Source organism: Pinus tabuliformis, chromosome 8 (assembly GCF_031772625.1).
Source record: "Pinus tabuliformis cultivar Carrire ecotype Pingquan chromosome 8, CPIR1, whole genome shotgun sequence".
NCBI classification, from domain to species: domain Eukaryota; kingdom Viridiplantae; phylum Streptophyta; class Pinopsida; order Pinales; family Pinaceae; genus Pinus; species Pinus tabuliformis.
In genome coordinates, this window is record NC_142294.1 from 1,973,062,560 (window position 1) to 1,973,088,010 (window position 25,451).

The window sequence follows — 25,451 nt, forward strand, 5'->3', positions numbered from 1 at the left end:
TTCAGGGAAAATTCTCTATTTCAATTCAATTTAAGAATTTGGAAAATTATAAATATAATTATAAATTTTTAATATATTTAGTTTAAAGCCAGATTCAGGAAAAAATCTCTATTTCAATTTAAGAATTTGGGAAAATTATAAATTTTTAACATATTTAGTTTATGGGCATACTCGAAAACTATAATAGATTTAATTTTAAGATTCCCCAAATTACTTATAAAAATTGCAAATCCAGAACGTAATGACGTAAGTAATAAGGTTGTCCCTCGGGATCATTGCCAGCTTGCATTGTTAAATGCACTTAAAAAGTTTGATACGGAGATTTTTAATACGGCCAAAATGCATACCTCGTGCTGTTTTAATAAGTTGTTGGCTGTGTTTGGTCTAAACAGTTTGCAGTCGCCTTCCTACATGGTCCAAACAGCGTGCAGTCGCCTTCCTATATTAAGATAGATTCTCGACGGCAGGTCCTCTGCGGAAATCCTTTGGCCCAGTCTTCTGTTAAAGAATCTATTCGTTTTAGGTTACAGTTCGCATATAGAAAGGAAAAGGAAGCATACATATTATGCACGACTGTTAAATGGATTGTGCTACTTAGCACTCCCATCTAGATACAAATCAACATGCTAGTGCAGGCATATCTTAATATTTTCGTTATGCACCCACTTGACCCTCTATCCTGAATTGAATTGAGGATTACATTCATCTCCTAATCTCAAGAGGTTTGTTTCTGATTTCTCTCAGTGAAAATTGAATTGGGGATGGCAGCATCAACAAGCCTACATCTCCTCGACCTTCCTCAAGATGCAATTATTCATATATTCAGAAAACTTAGCCATGATAATCTCATTACAGTGGGTTTTGCTTGCAAAGCCCTGTACAATTTGGCCTCAACAGATTCGCTTTGGATGAATCTCTGTAATTATTGGCAGGGGAGTATTGATGTCATGGAATGGAGGAAGGGAATGAATTCAGGCAAATCTCTGTTTAGATTGTTAAGGTTTTTCAATAAATTGATTGGGCTGTGGAGTGCCAAGGAGTTATCGCCAAGAGGAGGGATTCTGTATCTGAAGTGGGTATGTATAATTTTGATTAAATTTACAGTTTTGAGGAGTTAATGCTTATTCTTAATATCTTATCATGGAGATCCAAGAGCATAGGAACCACTCAACAATTGTATGCAATTCAGCTTCAGCATCCAAAGGGGAACATTAACGTGTCATTCATTTATATGTGCACTATTTTCTGAAGCTAATATGTATTTGTTGCATGTTACCATTCCATGATATAGATATTCCTTGAACAATATGGTACATTAAAAATTGTTTGGATGACATATTTTAGTAGACTAGTAGAGGTTATTCATGATTAGAAGCACCTTTGACAGAATCTAATGGTAACCAACCTGATTTTGGCTACCATTTTTCATTACATATTTGATATTGGATTGGTCAAGCTTAGGGTCTAGAGGTAATTGGGTGCTTATCAGGTAGTAATAGGTACCCATATTGTCACCATGACTTTTGAGACCAGTCTCTACATTGTCCTTATTTCCCTCTTAAGGGCAACTACTACTAGACCACCTTCTTAGGGGTGCAATACTACCTGCCTGAATGAGCTCTCTTACTCATTACTTCCAACTCAAGCTTGTTTTTCTAGTTTTTCGATTAGAGACATGATGATCCAACCATACAACACTCATGAGTTCTTTTAGATCACTCTACCAAGGTCTATCAACTCCTATGTCATACACCTCAAATGTTATGTGCACTCGTAGATGTTACTTCATGCATTATCTTTACTTTAGTTGATGTGCTATGACCTCGTGTAGTTTTTTACTTAGACAATATGTGATGGTTAATGCCTATGTCATACACCTCAAATGTTATGTGCACTCATAGATGTTACTTCATGCATTATCTTTACTCTAGTTGATGTGCTATGACCTCTTGTGTGGTTTTTTACTTAGACAATATGTGATGGTTAATGCCTTCCAGTAAAATCGAACTGACTGATCAAATTGGTGTGTCTCCTACTGACCCTCAAGCCTCCTCTTATACTTTTCCTGTTGATGAATCAACAGCCGAGATTAAGTCCCTAATCAATGGCTAAGATTAAAACAGACTTGATTCTCGTCTCTTAGAAATTTCTCACCCATATTTTTATTAATACCCATTAATATTTTTATTTTCCTAAGTTTAGACTTAGGAACACCAACCATTAAACATATTAATTATTTTATCCAAACGATTTTTGGGCCTTGGAGATCTCATGTATTCTAGCCCCTCCTCAAAATTTTAGAGCTAGAGCACATCTGATGCTACCCAAAATCAACACTCCCTCTTAGCGAGGAACGTGCTCTAGCAATACTTCCCAATAGAAGCATCACACTGATCCACTACATCGGTCCTCTGTGCTGCTGATGCTTGGCCTGCTGCCCTTCATCTACTGCACTGCTGCATCCTGTACCGCTACCCATGACACTGCGAGTGTAATTGCTGCATCTGTACTGCAACTCCCTCTAAATATGTTGCATCATGTTGCCCATAGCACTGCCACTGCTAACTGCTGCACTGCAACTCAGTTGCTGAGAAGTAAGCAACTGAAAAGCCACCCAAAAACTGACATGTTGGTCAGTCTGGATACCCTGTGATGTTGAAGCTACCTCTGCTGCTAATTTGTGCTGACCCTTTGCTGCTACTGCGCTGCTGCAATCTGCTCTATGCCTCTCGCACTATTGCAATCTCCACTGCGCTGCTTCAGACTCTTGCACTCTAGCTCTGCCACTATTGCTCCATCATCCCTCACACCAACTGAATCCCATCATTCTGCTACTGTCATTAAGGGCTCCCGTAGCTGTATATGATCCAAGAGTTTGAGCACCTCAAGGATCCTGCCCCCTACTGTGTAGTCCTCCCGACTACAACTCAATATCGCCCCACCTCTTCTCTAGAGGTGCATGAGCACTCATGGCACAATCCTCATCATCATCCTCCTTGTCAACTTTTGCTGGAGCAACCTTCGAGTCAAACTTCTCTTCCTTGCCCTTCTTCCGAGGGCACTAAGCGGCGAAATGTTCCAGTTCCCCACACGTGAAGCATTTGACTTTTTTTATATCCTTTTTCTTCCTCTTTTGCTGACCTTGCTGTCTTGATGATGCGAGAGCTGCATCCTCCTCTTCCTCCTTCTTGATTCTGACTCCTTTGCCACTACTTCCTCCCTTGGTTAACTGCCTAATCTCTTCCAATCGAAGAGCTGCCCACATCTCCTCCCAACTGGGGAGAGAAGCCTTGCCCAAGATGCTTTAGACAAAGGTCTCCTAGTCTTTAGTGACTGCATTTAGAGCAGTCTTGACCATGAACTCAGGATCTAGTGTAGACCCCACAAAAGTTAGCTGGTCTCGAATCCCTTGCACCCTGAGAAGGAAGGGATCAATTTCTTCTCCCTTTTGCATCTGATACTGTCTTAGCTGGTTCTCAAGCAACATCTTCCGTTGGACGGAAGTTCCCTCATACAAGGTGGTCAAGGCCTCCCACATCCCCCTTGCTATTTCCTTTTCAGTAATATGTGGGACCACATGATCCTTGACCCCGTCCAAGATCATGCATTTCGCCTTCGCTTGAGCCTCATCGTATTTCTTGAGAGGACCAGCATCGACCGGTACAACCACCACTTTTAAGGCATAATCCTTGATGCGATTCTTGTCCAGGACTGCCAGGATCTTGGCCTTCCAGATGACAAAGTTGGATGCTCCATCCAATCTGTCTTGATCCCTCAGTCCATTAACTGCCATCTCTGCTCAAATAAGTGTAGAACATGTTCTCTTCTCCCTCTCTTACTGCTGCCCCAACAAGACCCGGATTTGTATTTTCTCTGGTGCTAGAAATCCTCTAAGGAACATAATCTTTCTAGACTCCCTTTGAGTCCTGATTTCCTTCACGGAAATCCTCCTGCCAAATAATGTCGAATCACCCCTTCTCCAATCCTCCTTTGCTACTGCTCAGCAACCCAGACTTAGATTTCTTTTGGCAAGAAATCCCTTAAGGCAGTGATTCCCTTTAGCTTAGTTTCGTCTCCACAGACACTGTTCTGCACAAACAACAACAACGTCCCACCAACACCTCAGATCTGATCTGCACTGCTCCCTCTGCCCCAACGACTGAATAATCTGAGCTCCTCAGGCTCTGCATAGTCACTGCGTGAGCTAGATCAGCTCCTCCTAGCCACTACGTCACTCCTTCCTGGCTCAGAAAGATGACGTGGCTCTGCGTGAGCCTGATCTGCCCCTCTCTGCTTCTGCGTTGGCCTAGATAGTTGACGCAGTTACTGCGTGGGCTCCTCCCAGCTACTGCGTCACCCTCACTTGGCTCAAAACGTTGACGCAGGCACTGTGTGAGCCGCCGTGTCACCTCTTCTGCATTGCGTCACTCTCCCTTCGCGTCTCTGGCTCTGGAACAACGCTGTCAATCGGGACAGCTGCCTCTTTGCAGCAAATTTGCTGGATCTCCTGGCTGATGGCTTCAATATCCTATGATCTGCAATGCTCTGATACCATGTGAAAATTTCTGAATCTATACAAACATAAATCCTACTACAGTCACTGGTTTATCATCTCCTACTTGTTATTTCATTCAACAAGTTATTTAATTATAAATAATGATGAAAAACACTACTGTAGACTACATTGACATACATATCATAAACTGAAACAATAGATGAGACAAACACACAAGGGACACCGTTATTTTTGGACAACATGTCCCCGGAAAAACCCAATGCGGGAAAACTGGTGCAGCAGATAGAGTGTTTGTATTATTAAGCAAGCAGAATCTGAGTACGACATGTTGCCTCTCACACCGGCTAACCTTTCAGAGAAATCACGACAACAAGAAATACATATGAGTGTTTACCTTGTTCCCCAAGTCACAACTGATCCAATGATTGGTCTGACACTCTCTCGACAAACACTGCGAAGTCCCTGTGCGATCACTGCATGGGCCAGCGTCTTGCCTCTAGAAGACTGCATTACACCTTCTGCTTGATTGATTTGCTGGATGAAGATTACTGTTCATCCCTTCCGGTTCAGAACCTCGCTTCTCCAACAAAATCTTAGACTTGTGACGAATACTCTGCACTATCACTGCGAGAGCCCCTTTGGACTGTGTCAGCTTTGCGTGAGCCCCTTTTGGGATGCGTAGGCCTCTACGCTTCCTTTACTGATGCTTAGGCTGCGTCTTTGCCACGTACTCTTTGGCTCAAAACTTCTTCTCCGATCCAAATCTCTGCTTCTGCCCCTCTCATTGCAACTCAGATCACTGGTTCGATTTTCTCAGCAAACCACGCCCCAGAAAAATCGAATTGAATGATCAACTTGGTGTGTCTCCAACTAACCCTCAAGTCTCCTCTTATACTTTTCCTGTTGATGAATGAACGACCGAGATTAAGTCCCTAATCAACGGCTAAGATTAAAATGGACTTGATCCTCGTCTCTTAGAAGCTTCTCACCCATATTTCTATTAATACCCATTAATATTTTTATTTTCCTAAGTTAAGACTTAGGAACACCATTAAAACTATTAATTAGTTTAAAACTCACAATCTAGGTGGAATTTCTCTAAATGATTTCTGGGTCTTGGAGATCTCATGTATTTTAGCCCCTCCACAAAATTTCGGAGCTAGAGCACATCCGATGCTATCCAAAATCAACACGAAGTGGCATTCTAGGAAGATTATTTGATGGAACACCTCAGTGTAATAGCTCATTGGAATTGGAACAAGAAGATCTACAAGAGGGGATGGTGAGAAGTGACTTTTAGTGGTTAGAGAGAGTATGGTGGGCGATTTACCATTTTCCTTAATTAAAAATGACTTTAATTAGTCATTTAAGGAAAAATAATTAATTGGAAGAAAATGCCCAAAAGTGACTTAAGTGAGATAAAATAAAATTAAAAATTCACTTAAGATAAATTCAATGGAGGAGCTTCTAGAATAATAATAAAATAATAAAATAAGATGCTTCTAGAGGCTTGGAGATCCATCCATCAGATCTTTAAAAGAGGAGGAGGAGGTCATTTGGAGACATCTGGATTTGAGCATTTGCCTTTGGTGTGGGTTGGAGAATTCAGTTTTCTAGCATAGCATCCCCTGGAGGAAAACCCTTGGGTGATTGAGTGAGAGTGGGCGAGAACCCATCTCTCCCCTTGGTTAGTTCATTCAGAATTCACAGGTGTTTCCAGCAGATCAACTTATTTTTGGAGGCCCAGTTTCAAACTTTCAGCTTGTAGTAGATATTTGCGGGATGCCACTCTCTAAGCGATTTCCAGTATTTGCGTGTATTCTCTATCTTAATAAAATAAGGTTGAGTTTTCGATGCATGTGTATTTTTTCTATTCTTGAGTTGCTGTTAATATTTCCAGTGTTTGCCGTTGATTTTGTGGTTGGATTTGCATAAATTGCTTTTGAAATTATTGGTGTCGATTTCTGAAGCAAAATTCTGCAAATTTAAAATTTGGATCATTATAGAATGGATGCATCAATGATAAGATATGAGGTGATTCCTAAAGCCTATTCACAAGCGAGCCTCAAATAGATTTACTTGATTGAAATGCAAGGTGTTAGGCTTTCTAGGAAAGGCTAAGAGGACACTTGAGCCTAGTTTTGGAGGATATGCCTTGTCAAGGGGCTTCCTAGACTTAAGGATCCTTGTGTAGGAGTGGATTCTATGTAATCTTTGTGGAATTTGAGTTATAGAGTTGTGGGACCATAAAGAACCCAAATGGACCCAAACTAGGTCAAGGGTATGGAATTAATCAACTAAGGAGGAGTTTGACCTAATTAGGGAAGAGAATATGATCAAAGGGCTAATCGTCTTTTGAGATTTGAATGTAATGATCCTAGTGAGGACACTAACCGAAATTGACCTAGGAAAAGAGATGGTATTATAACTAGGGCTTGCTATATCTCGGGATTCCACTGTTGGATTGTGCTCAAACTTGGAGGGCCTCTTGAGAAAAGCACCCAATGTAGTTGTGGACCAATTTTCAAGGTGTTTGGTGGCTACAAAAGATTTCACTGGATGCCCTAGGTGACCTACTAGGGTTAGGCCTAGAATTGTGAAAAGTGAAGAAAGAAAGAAAAATTTGACCACCAAGGGGATGCGAGGATCAGTGCCTTGCTTGTGGGGCTTAATGGAGTCAAGACACACCTTGATCGAGAATTTTTGTGAGCTAAGGAGTCCTAATTGATCTTTGCTAGCCTCTCCAAGGGCAACAACTAGGTAAATAGGGATTTATACTTCTATTTTGCAAAGGAAACAAAGTTTCGAGGTCTTTCAACCTAAGAGGTGCCTCTAGGAACATTCACTCAATCCCTCAAAGAGCAACGCATGCATTAAGTCACTTATTCAAGGTCCCAATTTTTTTTTGCATTACATTAACTCATACAAGAATAATGATAACAATATACATGCATTTGACAAGTAAGATAACAAGAATAACATTAAAATTTCACTTACATGAGAGGGAGAGATTATCCATTCATCAACTTCGCATTAGAAAGAAGCTCCAAAGACAGTAGCAAAAATCCAAACATCATAGTGCATCAACAAAACTTCAAATAGTTCATCCCAACAACAAGTGCGAAAATATCTCAAGAGATACTAATCCAATCCAAGTGATGATGAGAGGAATGAATGACCTTGTCATCAATTTATACAATCTATAGGGAGTTTGAATAGCCTAATTAACCTATTTGGCCTTGTTGTCGCACAGATTGACATGACAACGCTCAGACCGGGTGCTGTCACCCTGATCCCCGATCTCTCCATTTAAGCCTGTCTCCCACGGCTAAGGGGGGTAGACCCTACAGGTAAATGGGTGACCAACTATCAACCAGTTGGTTTGGGAGACACGAAGCACTAAATTGATTTTATTAATTTAGCGGACCTTCGCTGACAATGCGTGTTATGACCATCGTATCTCTGAGCTCGAGTATCATCAGCACGCCTAAATCGATCCGCAAAGCCTGTCAACATGCCGCCGTCACCTGTGCTTCTGTCGAAATTTTTTTACGCGATTCAGTCTTTTTCGCTTTGCATTGAATCAGGGTTTTTCTATCTGCGTTGGCCTAGATAGTATCGTTCGGCGTATTGATTAGACGTGTTTTGATTTGCTTGAAATTTAGTTTTATTATATATATGCGTAATTAAGTTTTAGGTTTTATTAGATTTAAGTTTAGCATGGTTTCGTTATTTTTTTTTAGGATTTAAGCTAAGGTTTCGATTTAAGTTTTATTTTTCTTTAGTTATAGTTTAAATTTTATCATTTCTTAAATGTTAGATTTATTTCAATAGTTTCATTTTTCTAGATTTTATATATATTTAAAAATGCTGCGTGGGATACTATGGAGCATTTTGATGCCCTTGACCTCGAAGCAATTCCAAGAGAGCAAAATAGTTTGGCAGATGAACTTGCCGTAGCTGCTACTACTTTCCAGTTGTCGGATGAACTAATTAACGATAAGATTAAAATGGAAGTAATATTCAGACCATCTGTTCCAGACAACTCAGAGCATTGGCAAGTTTTTAATGATGAAAAACAAGTCATTCGTTTCCTTAATAGTTTGGATGAGTTTGAGGATTTCCGGATAATTTCTGAGGAGGATGGAGTTTTAAATCATGAGCATATCATAAATCCTACTCCTAGGAATGTGGTTGCTCTAGAGCAACACTTTGATCGGCATGATGCTACGAAGTTGAAAGAAGAAAACAAGATGGACCCAAGCGAATATCTCGAGATTAACATTGGTACTTCTGAAAACCCGCAAATGGTTAAAATTGGTAGAGGTACTAGTTTGGAGGAAAGAAAGAAGTTAACTGATTTACTTCGCGAATATCGAGATGTTTTAGCTTTTTCTTATGATGAGTTAAAGGGTTATAGGGAAGATGTTATGGAACATACTATTCCCCTAAAAGATGAAAATGCTAAACCCTTTCGTCAGAAACTTAGGCAAATTAATCCTAAGTTAGCCCCCTTGGTCCAGAAAGAACTTGCAAAGATGTTTGCAGCAGGGATCATCGCTCAAACTAGGCATTCGACATGGTGTTCGAATTTGGTGATTGTTAGGAAGAAGAACGGTACAATAAGACTTTGTGTTGATTTCCGAAACCTTAATCTAGCATGCGAAAAGGATAATTACCCTTTGCCAAACATGGAAACTTTGTTGCAAAGAGTAACTGGGTCGGGAATGATGTCGCTGCTAGACGGTTTTTCTGGGTACAATCAAGTATGGGTTAAAAAGGAAGATCGTCACAAAACCACATTCACAACGCCATGGGGTACTTTTGAATACATCAGAATGCCGTTTGGATTAACAAACGCTGGGGCTACTTTCGAAAGGGCTATGGATTATGCCTTCAAAGGGTTAATCGGGAAGTTTATTGAAATTTACCAAGATGATCTTACTATTTTCTCTAAAGATGGTATCAGTCATATAAATCATCTTAGGCAAGTCTTCGATAGATGTAGAGAATACGGGATTTCTTTGAATCCAGCTAAGTCTGTTTTTGGAGTAATGGAAGGGAAATTACTGGGCCATATTATTTCTAAGGAAGGAATCAAGATTGATCCTGAAAGAATTGAAGCAATCCAAAAGATTCCTCTCCCTCATAATCTTAAATCCCTTCAGTCTTTCCTCGGAAAGATAAATTTTATTAGAAGGTTTATTCCAAATTACGCAGAAATAGCTAAGCCTATTCAAAATCTTCTAAAGAAAGATGCGAAATTTGTTTGGCAAGAAGATGGCAAAAAGGCTTTCCAAGAAATCAAATGTGCTATCGCAAGAGCTCCTGTCTTAGTTAGTCCCGATTATTCCAAGGATTTCATGATTTTTTCTTTTGCTTCCGAAGATACCATTGCTGGTGTCCTGCTTCAAAAGAATAAAGATGGTCACGAGCAGCCTATTGCTTTCATGAGTAGAGCACTTCAAAATTACGAATTGAAGTACAATACCATGGAAAAGCAGGGTTATGCCCTGGTCAAGTCTCTTAAGCACTTTAAAACTTATGTGGGTTATTCTAAAATCATTGCTTTCGTCCCACATTCTGCTGTCAAGGATATATTAACTCAAGCTGATTGCTTAGGGACGCGTGCTAGGTGGGTTACTAAAATACAGGAGTATGATTTAGAGATTAGACCCACCAAGCTGGTCAAAGGCCAAGGTTTAGCTCAGATGTTAACTGAAGGTAATGAAAAGACTCTTGGTTTGTTCTGTCTTAGCGATCTATCTTCGCCAGAGTTGCAAAGATTAGGAGAGCATGAGTGGTACAAGGACATAGTTTATTACTCATAGTTTATTACTTGATGAATCTTGCATGTCCTAACCATTTAGTCGCTCATAAGAGAAGGGCTCTTAGACTAAAAGCCACTAAGTATTGCCTTATGAAGGATGGCCTTGGATGGAGAAATCCTGAGGGCATAGTGCTTAGGTGTGTTGACGACGTTGAGTCCAAGAAATTAACCTCTGAGTTTCATTCAGGATTTTGTGGTGGTCATTATGCTGCTAGAACTACCGCCCACAAAATCCTGAGAGCTGGCTATTATTGGCCTTCAATCTTTTCTGATGTGCACAAGTTTGTTAGAGCCTGTCAAGCCTGTCAACTATTCACTGGGAAACAGAAGCTTGCTGCCCTGCCTCTACAACCTGTCATTGTAGAGGCACCTTTTCAGCATTGGGGTCTGGACTTCATAGGGAAGTTCCATGAAAATTCTAGCAATGGCTACTCATGGATTTTGACTGCTACGGATTATTTTACTAAATGGGTGGAAGCCATTCCTGCTAAGAATGCCACTGAAAAGGTTATTATGGATTTCATTGAAAATAACATCATCACTAGATTTGGTGTCCCCGCTAAGATCACTACTGACAATGCCAAAGCTTTTAGTTCTTTAGAGTTTTCTTCTTTTTGTTTTAAGTATGGCATTGTCTTATCTCATTCGTCAAATTACTATCCTCAGGGTAATGGTCTGGCTGAATCAAGTAACAAGAATCTCATAACCATTATCAAGAAGATAGTAGGAGACAATAAGAGATCATGGGACAGCAAAATCAAGTATGCTTTATGGGCAGATAGAATCACTAAGAAGAAAGCTATTGGTAAATCTCCCTTTGAATTAGTTTATGGCTTGGATGTAACTTTACCTGTGCACCTCAAATTGCCAGCTTATCAGCTCCTCCAGAATTTTTCTACTAATAAAGATGTTGTTCAGAATAGAATAGATCAGATTGTGGAGTTAGATGAAGCTCGTAGGACAGCTTTTGATGCCATATGTAAAAATCAATCTAACATTAAGAAAAGCTTTGATAAATTATCTCGATCTAGATCTTTGCAGGTGGGAGATATGGTATTGCTTTGGGACCGCAAGAATAAGAAACCAGGAAAACATAAGAAGTTTGACAGTTTGTGGTTGGGACCTTTCATTATTCGAGATATAGCTGGACCAAACTCATTCCACTTGAGCAGACTGGATGGCGAACCACTTGATCTACCAGCGAATGGCCAAATGCTCAAGCTGTTCTTCAGAGATGATATCTGATGCCATGGGGCATCCTTTGTATTGTATCTCTATCCCTACTCCTTGTCTTTTCAGCATTTCATTTCTGTTTTAGGATTAGATTTACTTTTCATGTTACTAGATAGTTAATAAATGAAGAGCTTTTACCTTTCCTGTGCTTAATGTATATGATGATTTTTGGATGGGCGCTACTTATTTTTATATGTGTGTTGCGTGGATGCAGATTCTGGATTCTCACATTCCTACAGTGCAGCAACGTGTCCCCAAGTAGAGCCAGATGTTGACCACTACCGGTCAACTGCCCACAGCAGTACACCCCCTTTTTCTCTGCAAAAAGGGTAGCGCTTGATCGACATATCCATGCCATTCTACAGTCATCGGCAGCTTCATCAATTTATGTTGTAAACCCAGTCTGCATGTATAAATTGTAAATAATCTTAGCAGATATGAGTCATGTCTGTCAATTGCCTAGGTGGACCTAATTTTCTAAGTGATAATCTACGTCCCGGAAGGTTTTTCGTCTCACCGATCCATGATCGGCAGAGTTTTCCTTCAGCCTAACCCCAAAGCCGGGATGGATTTTGTCACTAGAATCTTAGGAGAATCCTAGTGTGTTAATCTACTAGATTATAGTTGTGTCGCAGAACTGGGTGGTTTATGAGGGTCTATGTCAAAAGGGTTTTCCCCCCTTGGGATGTAAAATTGTAAAAGTCATGATGTAAAGTGTCTTGAGGGTTGGAAAATGTTTTAAATCCCCTCATGAGTCCTAAGTCCTAGGTCCTAGGTGATTTTTCCAAAGGCTAAGTTCTAGGATCCATTTAAAAATGAATTAAAAAAAAAATAAAAAATAAAAAAAATAAATTAATAACTGAAAAATAAAATAATAAATAAAAAAAATAAAAATAAAAAAAATAAAAATAATAATAAAAAATAAAAAATAATAAAAAAATTATAAAATAAAGCAAAAACCCTAAAAAAATAATAAAATAATAATATTTTGAGTAAATACATGCAAAATTTCATTTTTTAATGAATTAACAAATTCGACGGATGAGATTAAGAGATGTCTTGATCCTCATCGACGGTCGAGATCATTTCGACATGGATCACTCGAACTAGCCGTTGGGATCTTTTCCTTTAAATAGGGTGCTAGGAGTCATTTGAGATCATTCGATCTGTGAGTCTTGTGCTGAAGAAGCTCTCTTGTAATCTGTTTCTGGTTAATAAAAGAAGACTTTGGGGTTCAAATCTTGCTGGTGTTACTCTCTGGAAGTGCTGTGAGCTATTTTATTTTCTGCATATTTTGTTTTTTCAGCCATTAATAACAGCTTATTATAGAGTATTGTGAGCACAGGTATCTTGTTCACTTGCTAGGGTTTGAATGATATTAGGGTTTCTGGAGTAATGGCAGGTATCTCCATTGCTTGTTGAGATCTAATATCATTTTTTCTCTCTTTACTGATGGTTGATTTAAGCTGTGCAGAAAACCCTTACTGAAGAAGACTAGTGGGCGTTTGGGGAAGTTCTAGGCTGAACCAGCCAACTCCCGCAGGCTCTTCCTTGCAGAGCCCAGCTAATTTTTACCCTGGGTTAATCATTTAAATTTACTTTTCTGGTTTGCATGAGAGATTTTTCTAAGTCTTTTCACAACAAATTTGAAGTTTCATAATAAATCTGATATTCTGAAAATATTACTGCTGTTATTGCTAAATCTGGCTGTTAAAGGGTCAAAATCTGTAAATTACTCAGCTGATCTGGGGTTTCAAATTTTGCTGTATACACAGATTTCATTAGGGTTTTATTTTCTTTTAATTGCAGGTACAGGGTTTTGAGAAATTCTTCAGGGTTTCTGGAGCAGGAAAGATTGAGAATTTTGTGATCAAGCTACTGGATTTCAGACACTATTATTCTATTCTGCTGCCATCTTCCATAGCTGTTTCAGGCCACCTCTCTCTTTCTCATCAGCAAAAGCAGCCATACACTGATTTTCCAAACCTCTGTGTATTTCCTTGCTCCCATACCATTTCATCAACGCAGCAATTAACCTGCACTGAAACAATAGTGTTAATTCATCATCCTGCGTTTCAAACGAGCCTTGTATTCACGTATTTCCTGCGCCATCGCACCTGTACACGTCCTTCAACCTGCAAGCACTCATCCGCCATTGTAATTCTTGCAAAGGATCGTGCATTTTCCCACCTGCAATTTCCCTCTGTCCGCTGACACAAAGGAGCACGTTTCTCTGGGGGTATATACTGGTCATCCTGCATTGCGAATAGAGTACTCCGCCATTAGAACCCGCATGAGACAACGAGGACGCAGATATATTGTGTGCACGCGTTGGTATCAGGTATTCCATGTGAGGTTATCACAACATTCACGCGGGCATTCAGGTAAGCTCTAAAACGATTTTAAATTTTTGACCTTCGCTAACAATGCGTGTTATGACCATCGTATCTCTGAGCTCGAGTATCATCAGCACGCCTAAATCGATCCGCAAAGCCTGTCAACACGCCGCCGTCACCTGTGCTTCTGTCGAAATTTTTTTACGCGATTCAGTCTTTTTCGCTTTGCATTGAATCAGGTTTTTTCTATCTGCGTTGGCCCAGATAGTATCGTTCGGCGTATTGATTAGACGTGTTTTGATTTGCTTGAAATTTAGTTTTATCATATATATGCGTAGTTAAGTTTTAGGTTTTATTAGATTTAAGTTTAGCATGGTTTCGTTATTTTTTTTTAGGATTTAAGCTAAGGTTTCGATTTAAGTTTTATTTTTCTTTAGTTATAGTTTAAATTTTATCATTTTTTAAATGTTAGATTTATTTCAATAGTGTCATTTTTCTAGATTTTATATATATTTAAAAAAAAAATAAAAAATAAAAAATAAAATTTTTTTTTTTGGGAAATTTTTGCCAAGATTTAGTTTTTCTCAGGAAATTGACACGTCATTTTATTTTTCCTGCTGAGATTCAAATTTATTGATGTGGAATGAATGTTTATCATTTTAGACAAGTCTGCACATGAATGATCATCTTAAAGATTAGCTGCATATGATATCTGGTTAATGATTCATAATTGCGTGGTTGTTTAAAGCATTGATCTTTTCGAAATTTTTAATTGCTGGATATCGTTATTGAGATTTGGTCATTATAAGAACTTTGTGGTTTTAACAGATATCTTGCACTGTTCTAAGTTATTTGATGACAAATGATTGCTGTTCATGGTTTATATTTCTATATCATCTAACAAGTAATCGTTTAAATATCAATCTCTTAAGGCACTGGTCTGTTAAATTAATAAAATCAATTTAGTGCTTCGTGTCTCCCAAACCAACTGGTTGATAGTTGGTCACCCATTTACCTGTAGGGTCTACCCCCCTTAGCCGTGGGAGACAGGCTTAAACGGAGAGATTGGGGATCAGGGTGACAGCCCCCGGTCTGAGCATTGTCGTGTCAATCTGTGCGACAACAGGCCTAATTGAGCCCCTAATAATAAAATAATTTGCAACAATAACATTCCTTGGTGACAAGCCAACCAGGATAGCTTAAAATAGAAAAGCCTCTCAAGAGGGCAAAATAGTAAACATGATAAGTCGTTGGGCCATTGTGAAGGCCTAGTGGAGTCCAAAGTGTGCCAATGTGTGAAAATAGGCTCCAAACATCGTGAATGAGGGGTTGGCCTTTTGATATCCACGCATGTCAAATGTGGTGTCCCCAAGTTGGTGTAGGGGCACAATGACATCTTCATGGGTCTCCAAGTGGATTGATAATGCCTGTAAACCATCTCTATGTTGATTTGGGGTAGCATCGGATGTGCTCTAGCCATGAAAATTGGTGGAGAGGCTAAAACACATGAGATCTCCAAGACCCAGAAATGGTTTGGACAGATTGTACTCGGTTTGGGAGATATTAAAATAAGTAATATTTTAATGGAGTTCCTAAGTTTAAATTTAGGAAAAATAAAATATTAATGGGTATTAATATAAAACTGGGTTAGAAGGTTCCAAAAGTCATGGATCAAGCCAAATCTAATCTTAGATGTTGATTAGAGATTTAATCTTGGTTGTTGATGGACCAACGAGAAAAATATAAGAGGAGGCTTGAGGGTCGTTTGGAGAACACACTAGAGTGATCAGTCATTCATTTTGCTAGAGCGGGGTTGCTAAGCAAAAGTGAATCAGTGATCAGCAGCGAGGGGCAGTGAATACATAGCAGAGAGGCAGAGTTAGTACCAGAGAGACAGTGCAGAGCCTGGAGAGGTTGACGCAGAGGCAGCTGGGAGCTGCGCAGAGCCAGAAGAGGCTAGCGTCGGTGACATAGAGGGTTTGATAGCTGACGCAGAAGCTTCAGTAGCTGCGCGCGGCTAGTAGAGATGACGCAGGGCCAAGAGGCAGCTTTGAGAGGATTTTCGTGGGGCAGACTGGGTGTTGGTGATCTAGGAAGGACGACACAGTCCCTACAGAGTGACGCAAAGAAGTGGAAGCTGCAATTGTTGCTGTGGGATCGTTCATCCGGTGATTAATCAACCGGAATATCTGTCTCCGAGGAGAGGTACTACTGTTGAGGGCATTCTCTGTTGGGTGAGCCATTTCTGGCACCCTAGTTGTATTTAGAAACTGCATAATAATAAAACCTTCATATCTGCTGCACTTGTTTTCCCACATTGGATTTTTCTGAGGACATCGGTCCAAAAATAACAGTGTCACTTGTGTGCTTGTTTTCTTTCAGTTGATGATCTGTAGATGTTGATACTAGTGTTTATTTTCAGTATTTACATGGTAAATAACTTGTTAAGTAATTAACAAGTAAGAAGAAATAAACTAGATAGTACAGGAAGAATTTCTAATAGGTTAAAATTAGAAATTCCAACATGGTATCAGAGCGTGGTTGCAGATCACAAGAAAAGTGAAGGCATCAACCGAGCAGAGCATTTGCAGCAGATTCAACTCTCCCAAGTGACAGAGCTGATCACTGCAGAAGGCGATAGAGGAAGGAGTGACACAGAGGGACTGCATCATCATTCTGGGCCAGATAAAGGCAGTGCAGAGGGACTACGTCATCATTCTGGGCCAGAGAAAGGCAGCGTAGAGGTTAAGGGAGGTAGAATCAGGCTCACGCAGAGGCCAAGAGGGCTAAGGTAGTTAGCTAGGGGAGCTGATTTGCCGATGTCAGGATTGCGCAGAGCCAAGTGGCTCAATCCTTCAGTTGCTGGGGTATAGAAGGCTGCGGGTAATTTGTGGAGCGAAGCTGGTGGGGTACTGTGGTCAGAATAGTACCTAACAGGGCAAGACCAAGGTGGAGGGAGTTGCTGCTGAGGCAGATTTCTAGCCAAGAAATCTGGATCAGCGGTGCAGTTGCACAGACGATCGGAGTGGGGCAACTTGATGTTGGCAGAGGGATTTCCAGAAGGGAAATCGAGACTCAGAGGGAGTCGAACCGAGAACTTCTAGACGGGAAGTTGAGAGACTCAGCAAGAGTCAAACAGAGGACTTCCAGGAGGGAAGTAGAGAGACTCGGAGGAGTCGAAAGAAGAGCAGCGAGATGGCTGTGAATGGGCTGAGAGATCAGGATAGGCTGGACGAAGCATCCAACTTTGTGGTCTGGAAGGCCAGGATCTTGTCCATTCTAGACAGACATCGCCTCAAGGGCTTCGTCATGAGAGTGATAGCTATCCCAGTTAACCGGTAGCTAATGAAAGGTACGAGGAGGCAATGGCGAAGGCTAAGTGCATCATCCTTGATGGGGTCAAGGATCATATGGTACCACATATAAGACATTGTACCAACATATTTCCGTGTAGAGGAAGATGCTCCTGGAGAATTAGCTAAGGGCATACCAGATGTAGAAGGGAGAGCAGATAGATGTCTTCCTCGGTTGCTTGAAGGAGATCCGTGACCAGCTAATTTCCATAGGGGCCACGCCGGATGAGTAATTAATGGTGAGGACCGCACTAAATGCAGTTTCCGAGGATTGGGAGGTATTTGTCTAGAGCATACTGAGCAGGACAAGTTTTCCAGATTGGGAAGAACTGTGGGCATCTCTTCATCAAGAAGAGATCAGACGACTAACCAAGGCGGGGAGTAGCGGCAAAGGGGTCAGAATCAAGGAGGAAGAAGAGGATGCGACTCTAGCATTTGCGGGAAAGCAGGAGAAGAGGAAGAAAAAGGACCTCTCCAAGGTCAAGTGCTTCCATTGTGGGGAACTAGGTCATTTTGCAAACCAGTGTCCTAGGAAGAAGAGTAAGGGAGAGGCTTCGGACACGAAGGCAGCGCCTGCAAAGGCAGAGAAAGAAGTCGAGGAGGACGATTGTGCCATGAGTGCTCATGTGCCACTTGAGAAGAAGTGGGGAGACATCGAGCTGTAGTCAGATGGACTACAGGCGATGAGGGGCAGGATCCTTGAGGTACTCAACCTCTTGGATTATTCCTTGCTACGGGAGCCCCGAAGAGGAGTAGTAGGACTAGTGGATGCAGGTAGAGATGGATGCAGATGAAGCGACAGAGAGTGCTATAGTGCAGGAGTCCCCGGATAGCGTGAGGCTAGTAGGTTGCAACAGTGCGAGAGGCACGAGAGTGTTGCACCAGTGCAGGATGGCACAGAAAGGTGTGCAACGATGCGAGATGCAGGGAGTTGTTGCAGCAGCACAGAGGTTAGTAGAGGGAGCACTTGTTAGCGACAGTGGGAGCTTCAACATTGGGAGTGTTTCTAGCCTGACAGGGATGTCAGAATTCAGTCACTGAGTAGCAGTGCAGTAGCATGATGCAACATGATGAGAGGGGATGCAGTGCTGGGAAGATGGACCAGCAGGAGCACGGATGCAGAGGGAGTTGTCGTATGGATGTAGCAGTGGCAGTGGCAGGGCCATGGGCAGTAGTACAGGATGCAGCAGTGGCAGTGGCAGGGCCATGGGCAGTGGTACAGGATGCAACAGTGCAGAGGATGTTGGGCTGGGGAGGCCTAGCATTAGCACAGGGACCGATGCTGGATAATCAGGGTGATGCTCAGTGTGGAGTATTACTAGAGCACAGTCCTTGCTAAGAGGGAGTGTTGATTTGGGGTAGCATCGGATGTGCTCTAGCCATGAAAATTGGTGGAGAGGCTAAAGCACATGAGATCTCCAAGACCTAGAAATGGTTTGGACAGATTGTACCCGGTTTGGGAGATATTAAAATAATTAATATTTTTAATGGAGTTCCTAAGTCTAAACTTAGGAAAAATAAAATATTAATGGGTATTAATATAAAACTAGGCTAGAAGGTTCCAAAAGTCATGGATCAAGCCAAATCTAATCTTAGCCATTGATTAGAGATTTAATCTCGACCGTTGATGGACCAATGAGAAAAGTATAAGAAGAGGCTTGAGGGTCGGTTGGAGAACACACCAGAGTGGTCAGTCATTCATTTTTCTAGAGCGGGGTTGCTAAGCGAAAGTGAATTAGTGATCAACAGCGAGGGGCAATGAATACATAATAGAGAGGTAGAGTTAGTACCAGAGAGACAACACAGAGCTTGGAGAGGTTGACGTAGAGGCCACTAGGAGCTACGCAGAGCTAGAAGAGGCCAGCGTGGGTGACACAGAGGGTCTGAGGGCTGACGCAGAAGCTTTAGTAGCTGCGCATAGGCTAGCAGAGCTGATGCAGGGCCAGGAGGCAGCGCTGGGAGGATTTTCATGGGCAGACTGGGTGTTGGTGATCTGGGAAGGGTGACACAGTCCCTATAGAGTGACACAGAGCAGTGGAAGCTGCAATTGTTGCTGAGGGATCGTTCATCCAGTGATTAATCAGTCGAAATATCTGTCTCTGAGGAGAGGTACTACTGCCGAGGGCATTCTGTGTAGGGTGAGCCATTTCTGTCACCCTAGTTGTATTCAGAAACTGCACAATAATAAAACCCTCATATTTGCTGCACTGGTTTTCCCGCATTGGGTTTTCACTTGTGTGCTTGTTTTCTTTCAGTTGATGATCTGTAGATGTTGATATTGTACTTGTGTTTATTTTCAGTATTTACAAGGTAAATAACTTGTTAAGTAATTAAACAAGTAGGAAGAAATAAACCAGATAGTACAGGAAGAATTTCTAACAGATTAAAATTAGAAATTCCAAAACTGTAAGGACTAGGATGATGACATAAACTCTCTCGCGTTGAGACACATCCTCATCTGGACCCTAGAACATCTGCTAAGTGTATGGTACAATGCGAGGCCAACTGGGCATGGTGAATTAGGTGCATCATCCTCATCCAAAAGGTGGAACATGAGCACTCATTGAATGGTACTGAGATCCATGAAGTGCTCTTTGCTATGGTGGAGGCCCATAGCTCTCTACGCCCACCCTACAAGTGCCATTATGGCCCTCCGGAGAGCTTGGACCCCGTATAGGGAGACCAAACCCCAAATGGAGACACACCTGCAGTCCTGCATAAGATCACATGCATCCCCTTGCCCTCTAGTACAACAAATCATTAGAATAATCAAGTAAAAGAGTTCACAAATCACAGAATCAAATGGGCACTTCTTGGTGGCATGCCCTTCCATAAGGGGCTTTGGCATGTACAGGTGCCTCCAAGATCAATAAGGGGAGTAACCAAGGAATCTATTAGGTGCTTTCAGCCTTTAAAGGGGGTAACATGTCCATGGTACATCAATCAAATGGTAGGTGGCATGTGATACAATGATGGAATGGAGTGGGGGACCAGTGGAAGGTTCAAAGTCACATGCCATGGTACAAGGGTAGCTAAAAAGAGGGAAGCCCACACTTGGGTATATGGATATAGGAGGGAACAATCTTGTTACATGAGTTACCCCGACCTTTGTTTTTCCACCCTTCTTCATATGCCTTTTGCCTTTTATTGATTTTTCTTTTATAACTGCCTGGGGCTTCAGGGGATGAGAGCATAATGTGTAGGATATAACAGTAGATAACCCCTTTAAGGTGGGCGGCTCATTGCCCACCAAAGGTTGGGACAATCATGGGTTCCTTAATGATGTATGGTCATCTAGGGCCCATAGGAACCGGGGTGATGGCCATGAATAAGGGGTAGGGCTATTTGGCTTTTGCCCACATGCTAAATTTGTATGTCCCGACCATCTTTTGCATTTTATGGTACAATTTCCTATTGAGATTGGACAAATATGTTTTTTTTTCTCTTTTTAGTTGCATCAACCTCCAGGGCATTGTTCCAGGCCTGACCCAAAGTGTGGACAAGTGGGGGGGAGGCTAACCTTTTGTGGACCCAGATGTGAAATATGATGCATAGCATTGTAATGAATGGAGGGGGGTGATGTATATGGTGTCGGGAAGCAGGATCATGCTACCAAAATCGGGTTTTCCCTTGTAGTGCCAACCCTGAAGCTAATAGCCAATAAAGGAGATCCCACAGGACTAGGATACAAGGTTAACCACCAAATTTGGGCAGAGGAGACAAGAGTACAGACATAGCCCATTCATTTTGTTGAATCCCCCCACCAGTTCATGCCCAAAAGTGTCCATGATAAGTAAATAAAATTACTCAAATGAAAAGGCATACCTTTGGGGTTGGGAGGCACACCTTCAAACATACGATCATAACAGATGGGTGAGGGACCACATCGCTGGCTCAGGTGGCGGAGATAGTGGCACACCGAGCTATCTGGTGGTTGCAAGGGACTACTGGCTGTCGACTGAGGATCATTTAGGAGAAAAAGTTTCTATTATGATACCACACACAAATGGTGGGTTATACACCCTTCTCTGGTTGCTCGCATTGCTTGCCGAAATGTGCATTGCTGGCTTTTTACAAATTGTACAACCCTAGATTTGCCTCCAACTGGGTCGTCTAGCCGCCCTATGCCTTGGAAGAAATTTGCTCTACCTTCCTGACACTGATCTGGCTTTGGCAATTGATCAAACCCTCTTCTGGTAACTCGCACTATTGGACGGGCTAATTCACACTGCAGAATTCAACCTCCTCTCGTGATTATTTGACCTCCCTTTTCTTGCTGCTATAGCACTGGAAAAACACTGGAATAATCTTTGAAATTCTATTCCGGAATTTTCTGCTACTCCCTCTTTCTTTGATGCTCTCCCTTTGGCTGGAACTCTTCCCTCGCTGAAATATTGTGCATTGGGAAATTCACACTGCCTTGCTCTCATGTTGGTATATCTCTCTGTCCCTTCAAGCTGCTCTTATAATCTCTCATGGAAACTTCAACGCCCAAGATTAAATCTCCATCAACGACTAAGATTAATTATATTTCATTAATAGAAGTCTCTAGAGCATTCTCGAAAATCCTTAATTAATTAACTGGTTTTCCTAAGTTAGACTTAGGAAATTTTAATTATTTAGTCAATTAATTTAATTAAGGTGTTTCAGAGTCATATCTTGCGAAACCATTTTGGGTATTAGAGATCTTATGTTCCTTAGGCTCTCTGATACCTTAGAGACTATAACACCTATTCGATGTTACCACCATAATAAAAAACTAATAGTCCCTCTTAGCGAAGAAGGTGTTCTCCACTATACCCGTCTGTTCTCTGTAATAAACAAACTTGGCTGTCCCTAGAGCTTTCATGAGTATATCTGCAGCCTGCTGCTCTGTGGGAACATGCTGTAGTTGGACTGCTCCACACTACACACAATCTCTGATTAAATGGTATTGTATTTCTATATGTTTTGACCTATCATGAAACATTGGATTCTCAGAGAGCTGGGCATTTCAAGATATTTGGGAGTTTTGTGCGTTGCCGTATACCCGAAGAAAAGAGAAGGAAATTAGATCAAACTGCTGAGAAAGGATATCTTGTGGGATATAGCGAGAATGCTAAGGCATATAGAGTCTATCTTCCAAGGAGTAGGAAGGTAATAGTTCGGCAGGATGTAAAGTTCATGGAGGACAAAGCTTTCAAGAAATCTTGAGAAATGCCTTCCGAAGAGTAGTCGAAAGACGGGCCATTGGTCAAACCATTTCGACCGACAGAAACTAGTACCAAAAATTCTCCTGAAGACAAAGCTTCAAAACAAGAGGAATCTCAGAAAAAGGAAGAGCTGATAGATGTGCCTACTACTAGTGGAAGAACGAGTCGGGAACTCCGACAGATTCTACAGGATGCAGAGGACTTCATTGGTGCACCCATGAATAATAAAAGGGAGTGAAGCCAGCTAGACAGATACCAGGCTTTAGTAGCTCAGGTTGGGAAACCTTCTAGTTTTCAGGAGGCCGTTCAACATCAAGTATGGGTAGATGCTATGGTGGAGGAATGCAACTCCATAATGGTTAATGATGTCTGGGAAGTGGTACCTAGGCATCAGGACATGTTAGTGGTAGGTTCGAGATGGATCTACAAGGTCAAATATGCTGCAGACGACAGTGTGGAGAAATACAAAGCCAAGTTTGTGGCTAAGGGGTATGCCCAGATGGAAGGGATAGACTACGAAGAAACCTTCGCCCCAGTAACCAGGTATACTTCTATTAGAATCGTGATATCTCTTGCAGCACAAATGGGGTGGGAGATTCATCAGATGGATGTCAAGACAACATTCTTGAAAGGGGTAATAGATGAGGAAGTATACATTGAACAACTAGAAGGCTTTGAGACACATGAGAAGAAATCTCATGTATGCAGATTAAAGAAAGCCTTGTATGGGCTTAAACAGGCACCCAGAGCATGGTACAGTTGAATTGATGGCTACTTGCAGAAGATGGGGTTTGTCAAGAGTGACGCAGACCCTAATCTTTACTATCTTGTTGTAGAGAATGAGCCTCTAATCCTAGTGTTATATGTGGATGGTCTTTTCCTGACAGGATCATCCAGGCTCATCAAAGACTGCAAGAAGAATCTAGCCACATAATTCAACATGAAGGATTTGGGACAGATGCATTATTTCCTGGGGTTGGAAGTTTGGTAGCAGAAGGGTGAGATCTTCCTTGGACAAGGGAGATATGCTACACAGATCTTGAAGAGATTCTGGATGCAGGACTGTAGACCTATGGCTACTCCAATGATCACCAACTGGAAGAAGATTGATGCATCTGAAGATAAAGACTTTGATCCTACCTTGTACAGGCAGCCTAGAGGGTCCCTGATGTATCTGGTCAATACTAGGCCAAACATTTGTTACACTGTCAACACTCTCAGTCAGTTCATGGTGGAACCTAAGAGGGTGCACTGGGTAGTAGCCAAACATGTTCTCGGGTATGTACAAGGAATAGTCGAGCATGGACTATTGTACACCTGAGGCAAATGACATCAGGCTGAGTGGGTTCATTGACACAAATTGGGCTGGAAGTTCAGTGGATCAAAAAAGTACAACTGGGTATTGTTTCAACATTGGATCAGGAATGACCTCCTGGTGCAGTAGGAAACAAAAATCCGTGGCTCTGAGCTCATCTGAAGCAGAATATATGGCAACTAGCACAACTTCGTGCGAAGCCATATGGCTTAGGAAATTGCTTGTGAATTGATTCAGGAGAAGGATGGAAGCGACCGGGATCATGTTTGATAACCAGAGTTGCATCAAACTCTCTGAGAATCCAGTATTTCATGATTGGTCGAAGCACATTGATATCAGGTGTCACTTTGTCAGAGACCGTGTCTAATGAGGAGCAGTACAGTTGAGGTACACTCCTATAGGAGAATAGGTGGCAGACATCCTTACCAAGGTTCTAGAAAGAACAAAGTTTGTTTATTTCAGGGAGAAGATGGGGATGGTAAAGAATCAATTTCAATAGCGAAATTGGATAAGTGTTGGGAGTTGTAGTGCAACAGTTAGCAGTGGCAGTGCTATGGGTAGCGTGATGCAGCATGTTGAGAGGGAGCTGCAATACAGATGTAGCAGTGACAGTGGCAGTGTCACGGGTAGCAGTATAGGAAGCAATAGTGCAGTGGATGTGGGGCAGTAGGCCTAGAACCGAGAACTTCGAGACGGGAAGTAGAAAGACTCAGCAGGAGTTGAACTGAGAACTTCCAGACGGGAAGTAGAGAGACTCAGTAGGAGTCGAACCAAGAACTTCTAGGTGGGAAGTAGAGAGACTCGGAGGAGTCAACAGAAGAGCAGCGAGATGGCCGTGAATGGGCTGAGAGATTAAGACAGGCTGGATGGAGTGTCCAACTTTGTGGTCTGGAAGGCCAGGATCTTGTCCATTCTAGACAAACATCGTATCAAGGGCTTCGCCTTGAGAGTGATGGCTATCCCAATTGACCTGGTAGCTAATGAAAGGTACGAGGAGGCAATGGCTAAGGCAAAGTGTATCATCCTTGATGGAGTTAAGGATCATGTGGTCCCACATATTGCTGAGAAGGAAACGAAAAAGATGTGGGACACTTTAAAGACATTGTACCAGCATACTTCCGTGCAGAGGAAGATGCTCTTGGAGAATCAGCTAAGGTCATACCAGATGAAGAAGGGAGAGAAGATACATGTCTTCCTCGGTCGGTTGAAGCAGATTCGTGACCAACTAACTTCCATAAGTGCCACGCTGGATCAGGATTTGATCATTAGGTAAGGACCGCACTTAACGCAGTCTCCAAGGATTGGGAGACATTTGTCCAGAGCATACTGGGCAGGACGAGTCTTCTGGATTGGGAAGAACTGTGGGCGACTCTTCGTCACGAAGAGATCAGACTGTTGACCAAGGTGGGAAGTAGTGGCGAAGGGGTCAGGATCAAGAAGGAAGAGGAAGAGGAAGAGGATGCGGCTCTAGCATCCCGCGGGGAAGCAGGAGAAGAGGAAGAAGAAGGACTTCTCCAAGGTCAAGTGCTTCCATTGTGGGGAACTAGGTCACTATGCGAACCAGTGTCTGAGGAAGAAGAGTAAGGGAGAGGCTTCTGACTCGAAGGCAGTGCCAACGAGGGTGGAAAAAGAAAGGAGGATGACGATTGTGTCGTGAGTGCTCATGTGCCACTTGA

At 41.9% G+C, this 25,451-nt stretch overlaps 1 pseudogene across 1 annotated transcript in view; it reads left to right on the forward strand.

The window, feature by feature from the left end:
- Positions 1-454: 454 nt before the first annotated feature.
- The window catches only part of LOC149244354 (putative F-box protein At5g39460), a 263,392-nt pseudogene continuing 238,395 nt past the window's right edge, over positions 455-25,451 (forward strand). The window contains exons 1-2 of the transcript XR_016246051.1: positions 455-625; positions 745-1,076. The product of XR_016246051.1 is annotated as a putative F-box protein At5g39460 (transcript). The remainder of the gene's footprint in view (positions 626-744; positions 1,077-25,451) is intronic.